This window comes from Pleurodeles waltl, chromosome 6 (assembly GCF_031143425.1).
Source record: "Pleurodeles waltl isolate 20211129_DDA chromosome 6, aPleWal1.hap1.20221129, whole genome shotgun sequence".
NCBI lineage: Eukaryota > Metazoa > Chordata > Amphibia > Caudata > Salamandridae > Pleurodeles > Pleurodeles waltl.
The window spans coordinates 179,937,416-179,954,931 of NC_090445.1; the positions used below are offsets into that span (position 1 = coordinate 179,937,416).

At 44.5% G+C, this 17,516-nt stretch overlaps 1 protein-coding gene across 6 annotated transcripts in view; it reads right to left on the reverse strand.

Annotated features, from left to right (window-relative positions):
* The window catches only part of BRCA1 (BRCA1 DNA repair associated), a 477,104-nt gene that overhangs the window by 167,142 nt on the left and 292,446 nt on the right, over positions 1 to 17,516 (reverse strand). The window lies entirely within an intron of this gene.

The following is a 17,516-nucleotide window of genomic DNA, read 5'->3' on the forward strand; positions in this document are numbered from 1 at the left end:
ACAAACTGTATATAGTACTAATTTGTTTTATAAATGGCCTTTAAAAACACAAAGTTCATAGCTTAGCTGGTAGCTTCCTTGCAATACCACTCAAAAAGAATAAAGGTTTTATCAGGAAGCTTTAAGTAATTCCACCAATTAAAGCCAATACTGGCTTCCAAGCACCCTTTACATTTGCAGACTGATCAGTTCTGCACATCCACATTCTTACCGGAAAACAGGCTTCCTGGCAAGAAGGCATATTTAGCAGTCTGCCCTTCCCTGGGTTTCACAGCACAGAAGACTCTGCCTTACACTTCAGCTGAAGCATTTCAGCTCTGGGAATTTTCCATTTCAGGCGGTTGTCTTTTCCCAAAAAGAAGGGGAACTCTTTTCCTTAAATTAAAAAGGTATGGGCACCTTGTGCCCCTCAGTTTGCGCCCATTTTGACCGCAGAGTTTAAAAGTTAAGGAACCCTACGTTGTTCTTTGGAACCAACACTGGGGTTGCTGATGCTGAGGTCACCCAGTGCTAATTAAGACTGACTGGTCTTGCTTCCACCTCACGCCTCTTTCTTATACCGACCTACACTTCCTGTCCCTTTATCTCAACCTTACATTTTCTTTTTCATTTGTGCTGTCTCCTTTTGTCAGTTTTCCTATCTTTCCCTTCCTCCTCCTTGTTCCATTTTCTGTCTTTCTCTCTTGCTCTGGGTCATGAGGAGAACAACATCTTTAACAAGCATAGGCAAAACCTATAGGTCTTGCCTTTTAAACCTATTGGCTTTGCCAATACAGTGTTTTAAGAGAGGAAAAGGAGCTGTAGCATGGGGGAAAGCACACAAGAGAGAGGGCATCACAGAGCTTAGGGGAAGGTGGGAGAAGCTAACAATGGAGATAGCAGCAAAGAGGGCTTGGGGAAGCACAGACTGATAGAGCGACATGGAGAGGGTGGCAGAGGGAAGCACATGAGGTACAGCGAGAAACATAGCACCGGGGCAAGAGGTATGGTGGGGAAAAGCACAGGAGGGAGAGAGCTGAAAAAGATGAACTCTCATGCCATCCTAAACCAAAAAGAAAAAAGTAGTTCCTCAAATGTGAATAGTGGAAGGATAGAAGTCAGCCCAGCAAAAGGAAGGCAAGGTGTCTATGCTCCAGAAGAGGGACCAACACAATCGGGCCAAGATAGAAGAAAATCCAAAAATAAAAGTGACAAGAAAGCCTACCAGTGGGTAAGCAGTGGGTGGGCTTTAAGCCCACAATAGGTCTTTCACAACCAGGCAGCTTGCACTGTCTGATAGGAGATAGACGAAAATGAGTGTTGGTGGCCACAAACCGCAACCATGGCACAAATTGAGTATTGTAAATCATTGATAGTGGATCAAATCCCAGCAAACTCAACTGAACTTAATGGCAAATGGACTTATAAAAGAAGTCACATGACTGGAACCATTTTAGAATCCACTTAAAATAGTACATAACACAATGTCCTTAAACAGATGTAGAAGATAGGCATTATTGCTCAAAAGCATTCTAATCTTGGAGAGCGTGGTCTTTCAAAGCTCATCCTGTGCGACACAACCCACATCTTTAGGTCTGATGTAAGACAATACCTTTAGTGGTTTTTAAAATAACACACAATATGCACAAATAGGGGGCTATGGGTCAGGCTCCTCCATCCCCAGCCTTGTCTTCTTTGGCTCAGGACACTCACCCATTGGATTGACACATTTTCGAATAGTGTTGGAATTAGCCCAAAGGAGAATTTTAGTGTTACTATCATTTGATTGTTTGTATCCTTCAACCCCCATTATAATGCATTAGGGAATATTTTACACATGAAAAGTATAATCGCTGAACACACATTCAATACTTTAACAAAGCTGAGGTTTTTTTTTCAAATAAATCTTTATATTGTTTTTTACTTTTTATAATACAATAACAGTAGCATGCAATGTTAACATGTTTCATAATGTCACATGAATAAAAATAGCCAACTATGCCTTCAATTATACGCAGTAAGTCATTAAATCTTTCCTGTTTCACGTTTTATGCGTAAATACATAAGACCAAAGTGGGCTATGCAGTGCGAGACATTTTAGTATGTTTAAGGGACAACTGCTTGTGAAGTATTTCCCCTAGTACTGTGCATCTATCCATTCCCTGTAGCCATTCTCGCACTGGTGGGGCAGGAAGTCATGTCCAATACTTTGCAATACTGCATTCAGCTACTAGGAACCCCAGCATTCCTGTGTGGTTGGGGCAGCCCAGTTCCACAATTACTCCCAGAGTTCCTCAGCTCTCAGAATAATGGGTGCCAAATAACGTCCTCCGGGAGACTTACTATGAAGTTTAATGGATGAGAGTCACTTCACATGACCAGGTTATATGAAATGTCTACTCTGTCAGCATGGCACCTAAAATACTGAGAGGGCTGGAGCCCACTCATCTTCCAAAGTCACTCAGGTGTAAAATAATTTCTACGATTGTATCTGTACTGAAGAGACTACCAGAGTAAAAACAGCTACTTTGGATTCATGGCAGTCACAACGGTCTAAGGATGCAATGTTTCAGTGTTAAATTTCTAAGCCATTTTACCTTCATGTAGTCTATCTGGGGCATTATTTATAGGGGTGCGCTGTGTATGTAAGATACATTTCCTATCCACCAGGGGGTTTATAGTTAACTTAGTCTTAAATGGTCTACATTCTGAGACTACACTTACAGGCTTTTTGTGGCAGTTCAGTTCATGTCTTAGCAGTAGTAATACCACTTTTTTATGCAAGTCATACTCTTCGGATAATTCAGTGGAAGATTTCATGTGTTTTGAGCTCCAAACATCGCTGCCCCTTGATATACCGAGTGTCCCCATGCCAGAACCTACTGTTAAACAGATGCTCATGGAATGAGAATCCTTCAACAACATTCGCTGTCATACATATCAGAAACCTAGTATGTATGACAAAGAAAGTTAGGTAAAGATTCTTTTGGTGAGTTGGAATGCGTTTGGGTTCTCTACTGGCAGTTGGATGGCAGGCTCCCTCCTAGTAGTTTGAAATTCAATAAATTGGTGAGTTGCTTACTGTATGTTCAAGATGTTTTTCCCTACCCAGCAAACTGACCTGTTTCAACCGGGTCCATTGCCAGAATGGTGTTTCATGGGTCACACACACACACACACACACTTTCCACCCTATTGATTTTAGTGCCTGCCCCAACAGTTGGGTACTAACTTGGTGACCAGTGGCAAGGATGCTCCACCCTTCCAATTCCAATTGCACGGTGCGTCATTTCTATCCTTAAACAACCAGTCATATAGCAATGATAATTGGGTAGTCCAATACCTGAATTTGTACCATTGATAGTCCCATAGCAGACCACTTTTTGTTGTCACTTATCAAATGCGAACAAGGGCTATTTACCTATAGGAATGTCCTGTCCCTGAAAGAAACTCTGATTTCAAATGAATAGATGTGGAAGGCATAAGGAAGCTTGGACTAAAACCATTTAAAACAAAGCAATCCTCTCAATTATTTGGATGGGGAGGACTGTGTGAGTGGTTTTCAGTAGAGGGGCAGGTTCAGACCTCATGGTAATTGTATGTATACCCAAGGATCTGAATTGGTAATGTGCAATGTAGGAAGTTGGCCCTGTATGCACTATTTCAAAGTAAGAAATATCATGCACAGAGTCCAAGGGTTCCCCTTAGAGGTAATATAGTGGCAAAAAGAGATAATTCTAATGCTCTATTTTGTGGTAGTGTGGTCGAGCAGTAGGCTTATCAGAGGGTAGTGTTAAGCATTTGTTGTACACACACAGGCAATAAATGAGGAACACACACTCAAAGACAATTCCAGGCCAATAGGTTTTTATACAGAAAAATATATGTTCTTAGTTTATTTTAAGAACCACAGGTTCAAGATTTACAATCAATACTTCAAATGAAAGGTATTTCACTCAGGTACCATAGGAACTTTGAATCAGCAAAATAGCATGTACAGTTTTGGCAAAAATGGCAATAAGCTATTTTAAAACTAGAGACAGTGCAAATTTCAAAAGTTCCTGGGGGAGGAAAGTATTTGTTAGTTTTGCAGGTAGGTAAACCACCTACAGGGTTCAAAGTGGGGTCTAAAGTAGCCCACCGTTGGGGGTTCAAGGCAACCTCAAAGTTACCACACCAGCAGCTCAGGGCCGGTCAGGTGCAGAGGTCAGAGTGGAGCCCAAAATGCATAGACTTCAATGGAGAAGGGGGTGCCCTGGTTCCAGTCTGCCTGCAGGTAAGTACCCGCGACTTCGGAGGGCAGACCAGGGGGGTTTTATAGGGCACCGGGGGGGGGGGGGACACAAGTCAGCACAAAAAGTACACCCTCAGCGGCACGGAGGCGGCCGGGTGCAGAGTGCAAACAGGCGTCGGGTTTGCAATAGGTTTCAATGGGAGACCCAGGGGTCTCTTCAGCGATGCAGGCAGGCAAAGGGGGCAGGGAGGGGGGGGGCTCCTCGGGGTAGCCGCCACCTGGGCAAGGGAGAGGGCCACCTGGGGGTCGCTCCTGCACTGGAGGTCGGATCATTCAGGTCCTGGGGGCTGCCGATGCAGTGTGTTTCCCAGGCGTCGGGTTCTTTGAAGCAGGCAGTCGCAGTCAGGGGGAGCCTCTGGATTCCATCTGCAGGCGTCGCTGTGGGGGCTCAGGGGTGTCAACTCTGGCTACTCACGGGCTCGCAGTCGCCGGGGAGTCCTCCCTGTAGTGTTGTTTCTCTGCAGGTCGAGCCGGTGGCGTCGGGTGCAGAGTGGAAAGTCTTTTTAAAGTTGTTTCTTTGTTGCAAGTTTTGGTTTCTTTGGAACAGGGCCACTGTCCTCGGGAGTTCTTGGTCCTTTTAGATGCAGGGTAGTCCTCTGAGGCTTCAGAGGTCGCTGGACCCTGGGGGACGCGTCGCTGTTGCAGTTTTTCTCGAAGTGGGGAGACAGGCCGGTAGGGCTGGGGCCAAAGCAGTTGGTGTCTCCGTCTTCTCTGCAGGGCTTCAGGTCAGCAGTCCTTCTTCGTCTTCAGTTTGCAGGAATCTATCTTCCTCGGTTCTGGGAGCCCCTAAATACTCAATTTAGGGGTGTGTTTAGGTCTGGGGGGTTAGTAGCCAATGGCTACTAGCCCTGAGGGTGGCTACACCCTCTTTGTGCCTCCTCCCTGAGGGGAGGGGGGCACATCCCTAATCCTATTGGGGGAGTCCTCCATCTGCAAGATGGTGGATTTCTAAAAGTCAGAGTCACCTCAGCTCAGGACACCTTAGGGGTTGTCCTGACTGGCCTGTGACTCCTCCTTGTTTTTCTCATTATCTCCTCCGGCCTTGCCGCCAAAAGTGGGGCCGTGGCCGGAGGGGGCGGGCATCTCCACTAGCTGAGATGCCCTGTGGCGCTGAAACAAAGAGGGTGAGCCTTTGAGGGTCGCCGCCAGGTGTTACAGTTCCTGCAGGGGGAGGTGAGAAGCACCTCCACCCAGTACAGGCTTTGTTCCTGGCCACATAGTGACAAAGGCACTCTCCCCATGTGGCCAGCAACATGTCTGGTGTGTGGCAGGCTGGTAAAACTAGTAAGCCCACACTGGAAGTCAGGTATGTTTTCAGGGGGCATCTCTAAGATGCCCTCTGGGGTGTATTTCACAGTAAAATGTACACTGGCATCAGTGTGCATTTATTGTGCTGAGAAGTTTGATACCAAACTTCCCAGTTTTCAATGTAGCCATTATGGTGCTGTGGAGTTTGTGTCTGACAGACTCCCAGACCATATACTCTTATGGCTACCCTGCACTTACAATGTCTAAGGTTTTGCTTAGACACTGTTGCGACATAGTGCTCATGCACCTATGCCCTCACCTATGGTATAGTGCACCCTGCCTTAGGCCTGTAAGGCCTGCTAGAGGGGTGACTTATCTATGCCATGGGCAGTGTGAGGTTGGCATGGCACTCTGAGTGGAGTGCCATGTCGACTTAGTCATTCTTCTCCCCACCAGCACACACAAGCTGGCAAGCAGTGTGTCTGTGCTGAGTGAGGGGTCCCCAGGGTGGCATAAGACATGCTGCAGCCCTTAGAGACCTTTCCTGGCATCAGGGCCCTTGGTACCAGGGGTACCAGTTACAAGGGACTTACCTGGATGCCAGGGTGTACCAATTGTGTAGACAAAGGTACAGGTTAGGGAAAGAACACTGGTGTTGGGGCCTGGTTAGCAGGCCTCAGCACACTTTCAAATCATAACTTGGCATCAGCAAAGGCAAAAAGTCAGGGGGTAACCATGCCAAGGAGGCATTTCCTTACATGCAATGATTAAATGAGTTTGCCACAGAGTGCCAGGTCTCCTCCCTGTAGTGGGTAAATGACTGATGTATCCCAGGTAACTAACAGTCCCGCCACCTCCCCAAATTTTATAAGAATCTCCTTCAATCTCTGCCTGTCCCATCTGGAGTATCCTGAGTATAGAAAAATGCAAGATGCAAATCATTTCTCCAATCAAGGCACTTGGCCGTTGTCCATACGGATCCAAGAGTTAAGGGGCTGAATGGGCAATGCAAACAGTGGAGAGAGGAGGGGGGATGAGGAGTCAGCCTTGCTGCATGCATCTTTCTAGAAGGAATGAGGACGATAGGGTACTGTTTCTCCAAACTAGTGCAGCTGGATTTGTAGGAGTAGAGTAAGCACATGTGAGATAAAAAATAAAACAAAACATGATTCAGACAGGAGTGCTCTGATATCTGGAATTAATAAATCAAGCTAAAAAAATCAAATGATTTTTCAAAGTCAATCAACTTGACCCAGTAGGATATTCATTTTTTCCCAAGGTCAGTTGTAGTCTTCTCAGGTTATGTTTTGTCGGTGGCAGTGCAAACATGGCTTCAGGCTTACCAATGTGGCCTGACTGTAGTAGTGTAGGAACTGCCATTCGACCTGTCAGAATAAACACTTTCAATGGGTCAAAACCTTCCTTCTAAATATTAGGTTATCAGTATGTAAGCCTTGAAGCCCACAAGGCAGGGTGCATGGAATTTAAATGTCTACATGTCCTACATTTAATGTTAAAATGTCCTTAAAGTGACTAGCACCCAAAAGCTATTTTCACTGCAGGAAGGCTGGCTGGCCCATGGAAAACACTGTGAAGCAATAGTAAAAAAACGTTACAAGATTAGCTTTAGTATAGCTTTAGAGCCCACCGTAGCGGGCTCTACCAGCCACTAAAGGCCCGCTCCAGCATTTAAGTCCCGAGCTGAGGGCGAGGGCCTTTAACAATGGTCCGGACTTTAATTGCCAGTATAGCCCAGCTACGAAGGGCTATTAGGCTATTAGAACATTCTGCCACTAGAGGGAAGAATGTGCTAATAAATAAAACAAAGTCCTAATGGAGCCAAAGGGGATTACAATTCCCTTGGGCTCCGTGAGGCATTTGTTCACAGCTATTGCTGAACACTGGAATGTTGATGCTCCGGGCTTTTACAAGCAGAGCTTAATTTGTGCTTGTTGTTTCCAGTGCTGAGCACCGGCACTTAATTGTGAGGGCCGGGGCTTATTCTTAAGCCTCAAGCAATTGCTGCAAGCAAAAGACACATATGAGAAAGACGGAAGAAGGAAAAACTAAAAAGCGTCATAAAGGGAGAAAGTAGAAAGTTGCAGGATGAGCTGAAGGGGCAGGCGTGGCTGTAAATGGATTGAAGAGGCCAGAGATGGCTTCAATTTTATGCTGCCTCAGTAATCAGTGCTGGTAGATTTAATTAAAGCAGTCTTGTGTTTAAGAGAAGGGCTTTGAGCACCGGCACCTCTTTATTTACAAGTTAAGCACTGTTTACAAGCCAGTAAAAGCCCAGAGCACTCCATTGTCTGCAATGAAGCTAACAACACTCCAATAGTGAAGTCAAATTTTTAATAAATATTAAAGAAAATAGACTTTTAGAAAGTTACCATTCACCTCCCTGAACTTTCAGAATGCTGATTAGCATAATTTTCTGCCAGCTCTCAGCCTGTGCTCAGCCTTGAATGGGTGTGAAAAATGTGTGAAATGCCCCCAAGGAGCAAATAATAAACAGACATAAATGGGCAAAAAGGACTCCTCTGTACTCCATACTGGTGGGGTGTGCGTGCCTTCTTTTGACAGCACAGTGTCAAGTTCTGCTTGACAGGTCTGTTAAGCCACATCTAAGACTTGAGGCACATTTGAAAGGGAGAGAACATGATGCCAAGAAAACTCATGTGTACTCATCATCTGGTAGCTTGAGGACCCTGCTTTTCTCTTACTAGACTTCTGTCTCTGCTGCAGGTACAATACTTGCCTCAAACTAGATTTTAGTGTTAAAAGTGGGGTGACACTAGGATTATTATAGTGCACCACACACACACACACCCCACCCACCCCTCAGCCAAAGTAGATTGTGGCCAAAGTCTTTCACCATCTTACAAAATACCTTGACACATTGCATTGTGGGCCTGTTTGGAGTAAGGCAAATAGGAACTGCTGCAAAAGTACATCGAGAACTTTTACCCCACTGGTAAGAGAACTTCCAGGAGTCAACCCTATCTACCACCTGGTGAAAGGCGTAAAAGTAGCACCTCCAGGCACCCAGGTCAGAACACTTTCTAAGCCTGTGGAAGATCAGAAGAGGACTGGGCCTGCAGTATGCAACCTGAAAGGAGCTTTGAAGGACGGAATATGCTCCCTCTTGTACTGTACGCAAGACAAAGAAGTGGACTCCAAAGGTCATAAGATTGACCTTTTGTGTGGCTACAGAGAGACAATAAGCTGCAAAAAGCCTTTCCCTGGAAGTACCCAGCTGACCACTGGCAACCGGACCCAGGCTACACCCTGCTGCTGGCCTCTGCCTGACACTCTGTGTATCGTCAAGTGCTTTCCCTGATGCCCTGGGGAGCTTTGGAAGTGTCTTCCTGTAGTGGATTGGACTTAAAAGACTAAGTTAGATGGTAAAATCCAGGACAAACCTGGCTGGTGTATCCATTGCTATCAGCATCATATTGAGTCTATGTTCCGAGTCTACCGCAACAGTTGACTATCATTGGTGCCCTCTGCTTTCTGGAACTATTCCTACTTAAAACTTTAACAATGCATTTCTCTGGTTCCCATTAGTACATTTTTGTCATTTTGTTCATTACATTTTACTCTTTTTTTCTAATTCAGTTTGCATTTTTGCTTTATTACTGTTTTGGTACTGTATAGATACTTTATACAGTGTCCTAAATTAGGTCTGTCTGCTTAGTGCCTTAGCTACCAGGAGGTTGAGCTCAGGTTAATTTAGTGAAGATTCACTGTGACAAGGGTTGTGAGTCTTCCTTGAGATAGGTGGTCGCCCACCCCTATTGTTAATCAACGTTGTTACACTGATGACACAGCAATGCCTCTTTCTATGGGTGCTGGTTTTTGGGGGTCAAGTTTGCCTTCGTGACACTGACTTTCAGGTATCAATGCGAACATTGTGGGTCTGGTCAGTAATACATGATTTATATACGGCCGAGGCCACCCCACAAACAGGTACTTTGAGATTGCTAGTTTGGGGGAATCTCTCTTAAACACGGCATTTCGCAATTTTCTGATTGAAGGCGCTTCGGTGTACATTCACACTGTGATGTTCCAATGATTTAAAGCACAACTATATTTACGTTAATTTCTGTTAAAAAAAAAAAAAAAAAACGTTCGTGTAATAAAATGTGAACAGCTTATCCGCAGGAAAGTTTGCCTTTTGGTAAGGGTTCTGGGTGGAATGCTGATTTGAGGTCGGAGGGCATCCAGCCCAGGCCGTCTGTAGGAGTTCCATCCAGCTCAAGTCCATAAGGTCTACAATGCAGGCTTTAGCATATATACACAACAAAAACTGCTCTCTCCAGACCAGGGTGACCTAGCGAGGAATCTGTGACGCCATCTTCAGTTCCCGGCTTGCGCCACAAGCTCTGCGAAGACCCGTGATAAGTAAGGAGCGGAACTTTACACTGTGGACAGAGTTGAACCCGAGGCTGTCGCAGCACCTCCACAGTCAAAATACCGCAAGGCTGAGATTTCTCGGACAACCTACAAATTACTTTAATAACTCCCACCAGCTCCTCCGCCTCCACAATGAAACTGGTACCACTGACAACAGGGATCCCATTCGTTCCATATGTAGCACTTCACTTTCACTCTGCTGTCGGATTCATCCATTAATATTTCATACCGACCAAGCTGAATTCCAGCTAAAGCAGCCCGAGTTTATCTAAAGGAGCTGCGACTGTGTGCAACGTCCCCTGTGCATAAACAGCAGCACTTACAGCTGTAAGGTGATTAACACATATTAACATTCATAAATACCCCCAGCGTGCACTGAAGATAAACAGGGAGTGAAAAACGCAAATCGGCCACAGGCGCTTGCTACTGAATATTTTACTGATATCCAGGGATACAAATGCAAATCTCCTGGTTTATGGAAGGCAGTTTTGCAATATGTGTTAGGGACGGCACAACAGCTGCTCCCACAAGTTTTGCCAGTGGCACATTTCTCAGCCAACGATGACAAACGACGCTCGGCGAGCTCGGATCAATATTTCACAGGCGGAAAAGTTCAACTTGCAGTCCGTCAGTGTGACGCGCGGCACGGCGGAGAAGGCCCGCGGCGAAGCGCTAGACAGACACCAAGGGTACACATCAACGTAATCTGGATAAAGGTTTCATGAGGAGAGAGACAGTGTCCAAAACTGTCCGTTTCTATTTCCGGGGGTGGCAATCTGTATTTTTCCGCTGCCAACACGTGAGTCGCGGCACGTTTAAGTGCATAATGTGACACCACCTGTGGGCACCAGGACTTATTTTTAATTCAGAAATTGACCCAGAAAAGGGAGACAGGAGGTGGAAAGGTAAGAAAACAGTGACAAATGAGGAAGGCAGGGATGAAAAAGAACTTGCAAGGGTGACATAAGGAGACAAGAAACCGTTTATCAACCGGGCACTGGCGGTGCTATTTAAGACCTGGTCTCTGCCACAGTTTTGATCTGGCAGGTGTCTTTAATGGGTGAAGAGCGGGGGCAGGGATTTTTTACCGCCTATCACAGTGGTAAATGGTTGTTACCAACTTTATAATAATGTGCTGGTTTTGGTTGGAAATGTGGCTGCGTGTGTTGACATCTCTAAAGTAGCAACAGAACACAATACAACAATAAACAACACAATACAACAATAAACAGCACTAAGCACAATAACATAAAACAAGCATTTGCAATGCAACGGGTCTCGCATTTCGTTGAATTAGAGTTATTAGCGTTGTAAACTCCGAACCAGACTTTTCCTGCCACATTAAATGGAAAAAAACGAGCGCGATCGATCGCGCTAAGAAATAGAGAAAAAAGTCGTCTCGAAACCACACGGAAAACTCGGAGCCTCTTATGTTTCCAGTAGTTGGTCGGTGCGCGAGAGGAGGGCAAAACACCGGAAAAGGCGTGACGTATGCATGCCGTTCACTAATGAAAGCAAGCGGATTTTAAAAGGCAAGCCCACGAACCAATGAAAGGGATTGACGACTTGGACGTGGTTCGAAGCCTAAAGAGAGATTACATAAGGGGAGGGAGCGCTTTGCTTGCCCTTAAAAATATAACGGGGTACAGCACGAAAAATCAGACAAAACGGAATACAACACAGTAACCACATTAAAACACAATAATCCAATACAACAATGCTGCACAAAACAACACACCACCACAACTAAAACACACACACACATATATTCTTGCCACAGACTACCATCTCCATATGCTTGCTAGCATAATTTGCACAAAGCACTGCATTAATTACCGCCGAAGACATGTAACAGCAGCAGCCAAAAATGTTGTGGTGTGATCTGGCCCAGCGAATGATGGGCGGTGGAACAAAAAAGCATGAGTTGGAACCAAGACTAGGCAGCAAAAGTATTCTGCAGCCTCGGAACTCAAGTGGGCTTCTATTAAATGTCGTTGGCCCCTGCACTCATTTGTTTTGTGCCCTTGTTTCTAGTACATTGGAGGTAACTCAATACCACTGTAGCCTGGCCTACAACAGCTGGTCCGCAAAAATAGGGACAGTGCACATCTGTTGGCAAGATTTCTCTGCAATAAATCAGAATTCTAGATTCACTGCATATTAGGACTTTTGTTTTAAACGTTCCGCATCTTTGTGAAGTTTTCAAATTGTCCAGATTTTGTAGCTCTGCTGGATTGTTTTGGGAGAGAGAAATCCTGCAAAATAGTAAGACATAAATTAGGAAAATTATAATATGCAAAAAAGGGGGCCACAGCAGTTATCGAAGGTGTATTGTAATGGTAATAGTATATACACAAATGGCCGCAGGCTACTAATCACCGCACCTGACTCCTGTTTCTTATGCGTGCACTCATTATCAACACCTGCTGCCAGGTGCAATCCTTAACAAAAGGAGCTGAGAACAACTTTCTGCTGCCAATGTGTGCTGTTTTAAGAAAAGATAAGCCACAAATAAATCCACATGAAAGAATGGGACTTTAACATTTGTATCTGTGGTGCACCGTTCCTATTGTAATGGTAGCTCCGCTGCGTTGCAAGCTGGGCTGAAGAGTGGTCAAATGTCCAGTAAACCTCTAGGAGGAAGAACTGCCAAGTGACAGAAGGACAGACTCACGCACGTGAGCGCGCGCGGACACACAGCGACCAGAACCTCTCATCTAACCATGGAGGGGCTGCAGTGAGATGTGTCTGAGGGGAACTGACATCTGCACATCAAAACGCACCACCGAGGGCTTAGGAGAAATGTGCGCGAGTCGGACAAATATTCGTCCTAGTTCAGTAACTTTGCTCTGGAAACATTGAAGAATGTTAAAAAAAAAAAAAATGCATGCAGTTTGACGTAGTCCATTCTTTATCCTATCAAATAACTGAGACCGTTGCTGTAGAATTCTTAGCTTTTGGCCACACATGTTAATGTTAAACATTTCCACAGACATCCATATAATACTCCCTGAATCTGGGCTGCCCTAGCAAGGGCTTTGTCACCTTGGCCCAAGCATCTCCCAAGTACAGTAGACCTTATCTGGCTGCCTCAGCCGAACCACACTGGTAAAGGAGGCGTCAATACCACACCAGAGGCAGCTCCCCAGACTTGTATTAGGGAGAGGTCAACAGAAGATGATCCCGGAAAAGATCATCCGCACTGTTACTACCATACTCTTTCTAAGTGACAGCAAGGACACAAAGAGAACTACTGTACATGAGCCACTGACAGTCAGTAGCTTACAAATGTTGTTGCGGTGTGAAGCTTTTGTGTGATTATAAAGTTATTGTGTGTTTAGTGTGTTGCTGCACGGTTTAGTGTGATAACATGAGTTGTGTACTTTTCCCCAGTGCCATGATCGGTGGGCATTGGTATTTATCAGTGTAATGCAATAGTGTGAGAGTGAGGACAGGCCTGGGGACATTGGAGAGTTCATGCTGTTGCAGCAAGCAAAGGATGGGCAAATTAAATCAGCCCGAAGGCTCCATCAGCCTTCAATATCTATTAATTTATGTCTCCATGTATTAGGTACTGATAGTGTCAGAGCAAAGACAGAATTACAAGCAAGTAGAGTGTACAGTTCTACAGAAGGAAGATAATGGCCAGGCTATGTATCTGCTTTAAGTGCTGTTACTGCCATTCCAGTACACCAAGGCGCATTTTATCACAATTGTGAAAAATGGAGGCATCTTTATCTTGTTAGCAGATGAAAGGCAAGGCAAATTAAATCTATGCTGTTTAGCGGGGGAGGGGGGATTGGGGGTTGAGGTAGTCTGTTGATCTGGAAGAAGAAAGGTTGTGAGGGAGGAATGAGTAGATTCACAGCAGTGGATTTACTTCAAGAAACACATTTCAATGCCAGGAGGAAGTCAAGCTATCAAATCATCTTTACCTGGTGTCTACCGACCTCACTGATGAAACCATACGATACTGACGTAGTCCCAGATAAGCAAATCAACTAGTTTGTCCACCTGCCACAGTATCAAAGGCCTTAAATGAAGATCCTTCAGAAGTGCAAGCTCTGCCTATGGTCATTATAAATAATCTCCCTCTTTGGCTAGTCAAAGTGGAGCTCAACACAACTTCCCAAGTGTCTACTTGAATCGGACAGCTCGTGTTTTCAAACTGGACAGCGAAGGTTACAATAGCGAGAAAATGCTGAGAAGGAAAAGTGAAATGCAACCAGCAAAAGATAGCAGGACTAGTCTCGCCAAAAGGACAAGGCAGGAATAATACTCAAAAATATGCCCTCAATCAAACGTCATGAATCTTGGGAGGACTTCTGAAACAATACTTTACTCTGGTTTAAGGAGAATATTGCTCCTGGTGCAATTATCAAAGCAGCTGATGGGAACTCAAATAAGGGAACAGGACCGAGAAGCGCCTGCGTGATAACTGGATGTGGAAACAGCAGCGTAGCAGGGTAATTGAAGGGCAACGTGGACTTCAGACAGTCTGATTTGGCACTAAACTCCTCATATGAGGTGTGGTTCTGCTTCATATCTCGCTCTGCCTCTCATCCACATTTCAACTCTAAAGAAATCTCCTATTTTATTTTTTCCCAATTTTTGTGGTTAAAAAAAAAAAAAAAAAAAAGAGGACATTCGCCAGTATCCCTCAACTGAATTTTTGCAATGGACAAATTTGGCATTACTAGGAAGCATTTCTGGCTAAAATCTCTGTGGCTTGTTTCACTCTGTAACATTATAATTCCGTCTTATTTCACCATTGTGTCCGAAACATTAATGGTTACATTATTTAAATAAAACATGAAATTTGACCACGAAGCAAAGTGAGCAAATAAGAACAGCAGCATGTAGCAGTGTCTATGTCCGGCCAACCGAAATTTCAATAAGAGGTACAGAAAACGGACCCCCCAGGACCAAAAAGAAAAAAAACAAAGTCAAGAAAGACCAAATTGTGAAAACTGCAATGAAGAGTCGGACAAGTCCAGGGAAGAATTTAAGATGCAGCCAAACTATGCAAGAGATACCGGTCTTCGTGCTGAGCATGGCCATAGGATGATCTTCTCCATGTTTCAAGTACATCACATCCTACCGATGGAGGTCAGTGACCAAGAGGACAGATTCCTAGAGGAGTAGTTCCCAACCTTTGGACTTGTGTGGACCCCTACTTTATCACTACTCGATCTCAGGGATCCCCACTGAATCATTATTGTAAACCGGGGATCCCCCCCCCCCCCACTTATTTACTACTGGAAGCCGGGTACCCCGGCCTAAATATTGTCAATGATTAGATGCGCAAAACATTACACAAAAATACAGAAACAAGTATTCATCAAATACATACCCAAATAAGAACACATTTTAATTAATTTGCAAACAAATATCAATAAAAAAATCAATAGTAAAGTTGGAGCTTTTCTAATTTGAATTAAAGCCACACATCGTCCATACTGTATTCTGTTTGATACACCTCCACTGCTCCCACGAATCAATCTAAGGATAGTAATTTCATTTTTAGCCTCCAATTTCAACTTCTTTGACATTTACAGTGAGTTTTCAAATTTTCTAAGCAGTCTCGGACCCCCTGAGGAGGTTTTGCGGATCCCCAGGGGTCCCCAGACCACAGGTTGGGAACCACTGCCCTAGAGAGATCAAAACTAAAACAAGTCTTGAACTCAATATTCAATAAAGAATGTGTAACATAGTGGGACTAAAAGCCACTAGTGCTGGTCAGACTAATAATGTGTGAGAGAATATACACTGTAAACCCTAACCTAGTGGTTCTGGTCCAGTATTCCTCATACAGACAGGTGACCTCATTATGATGTTTTCAGAATGCAATGCCCTGAACCAGGACTTTTCTTTACAGTGGTTTGCTTCTCTGGAATTAATCTGCATAACACATCCCCTTTCCACCGCCTGTTGAGCACAGCTTAGTAAGCGTACTATTGGCAAGCAAGGCAAATAAATGGGCCCCACGTCTCCCCAGCTGGGTAGTAAAAGAAGCCATATTTGGGGCTGACTGTGCTTTCTCACCCCTTCGCCTTGGAGCTGCTGCGCATACTGCACAGATAACTGAATACATGAACAGGTGTGTGGCTAAGAATCAAGTAAGAAATATGGATCTGCTGTTTGGACGTTAAACACAGTCTTAATTAGGCTGCACTGCGTCTTTCATCACTTGGCCCCTGTGCCACTGCACCCTCTAGACAAACTGCTACACCCATGCGTGAACTGCAGGTGGCGCCCTCAGCTATATCAAGCCTGGATGGTCAATGCACGGCAGGTTTGGGGTTTAAGTCTGTTTATATACAGACCTGCTCTTGACAAGGGTCTGTGCTGGGATGAACAGGGTATTATTTGTCACTGAAAAGGCATCCAACTGTTTGGGATGAAATGAAAGGAACTAGATGGCGTGAAGCCTTTGTAAAAGGGTCAACTTGCCAATCACTCCCAGATTTATTAAGGGAGCATAAAGACAAAGAACAGGGGTGACTGAATCCCCACCTCCACCCTCTTGCCCCAAGCTCACCCAATCCAATCATGGCTTGCTCTTCACTGGCTCAATGATGGGTTGTCTTGAAAGTTTTCACTGGTTTGTGGAGACATGCAGGACGAAATTTGAAAACACCTCATACCATCTAGTGTATTATCATGACAATATGCCTATTTATTCAGAGATGCTTTGAAGGAACAAAGGAAACCCCGGGATAATTAGGGACCAAGGGTAGTAATGTACTTCGCGGTACAGGGGTCCCTAAGGATAGGGTAAGTAGAAACTGATACACTGGGGATATAAATATAGCCCAGGGACCATTAGATCAGTTTTTTAAGAAACGTAATTTTATTTATAAATAGGATTAAGTGTAAGGGAACTACCATTATAGGGGCACATTTGTACAAGTACATAGCATAGTCATGCAAACAAAAAGTGGAAAAACAACGTGGCTAATTGACATGACCCTCATGCCTGCGTCGTAGTGGTTTATGAAAATGGCACAAAAACACAGTCAAGGTGCCAGTGATGGTGGAAATAAGAATTTCGAGCTCGAAAACACACGAGTAATGAAACCAAGAGCTGCCTAAAAGTGTGCCAGAATCTAATGCCAAAAATTCCATGCAATTTACATTCATCAAGTGCCAATTATCAATTCATTATCTTCCACAATGCCTCTTCCTGGTTGCCAGGAGAATGGCAGAAATCTTACTGTGAGCGAACGGACAGTACCAAAGTGAGAATCTAAAATTAACATCCAAAGGGGCTGAAAAAGTCATAAAAAAGAAAGCAATGCAATGAACAGTGAAAAAGGACAAAGGGCCATATGTACGAACACTTTTTCCCATAGACACAGAATGGGAAAAAACCTTTGCTACATCTGGTCCAAAGTCTCGTGTGTGTGTGAAATCTTACTGCAGGGTGTGCATAAACGCTTCCTGGGAACGGCTACAATGGCTTGAAAGGACAATGCCAGAAAACAATCAAACTTCTGAAACACAAAATCCGTGGAATAAAGTAAATAAAAATCAACTGCCTGGTGATTGCGACCCAGTCTACAGAGAGGAAGGGGTG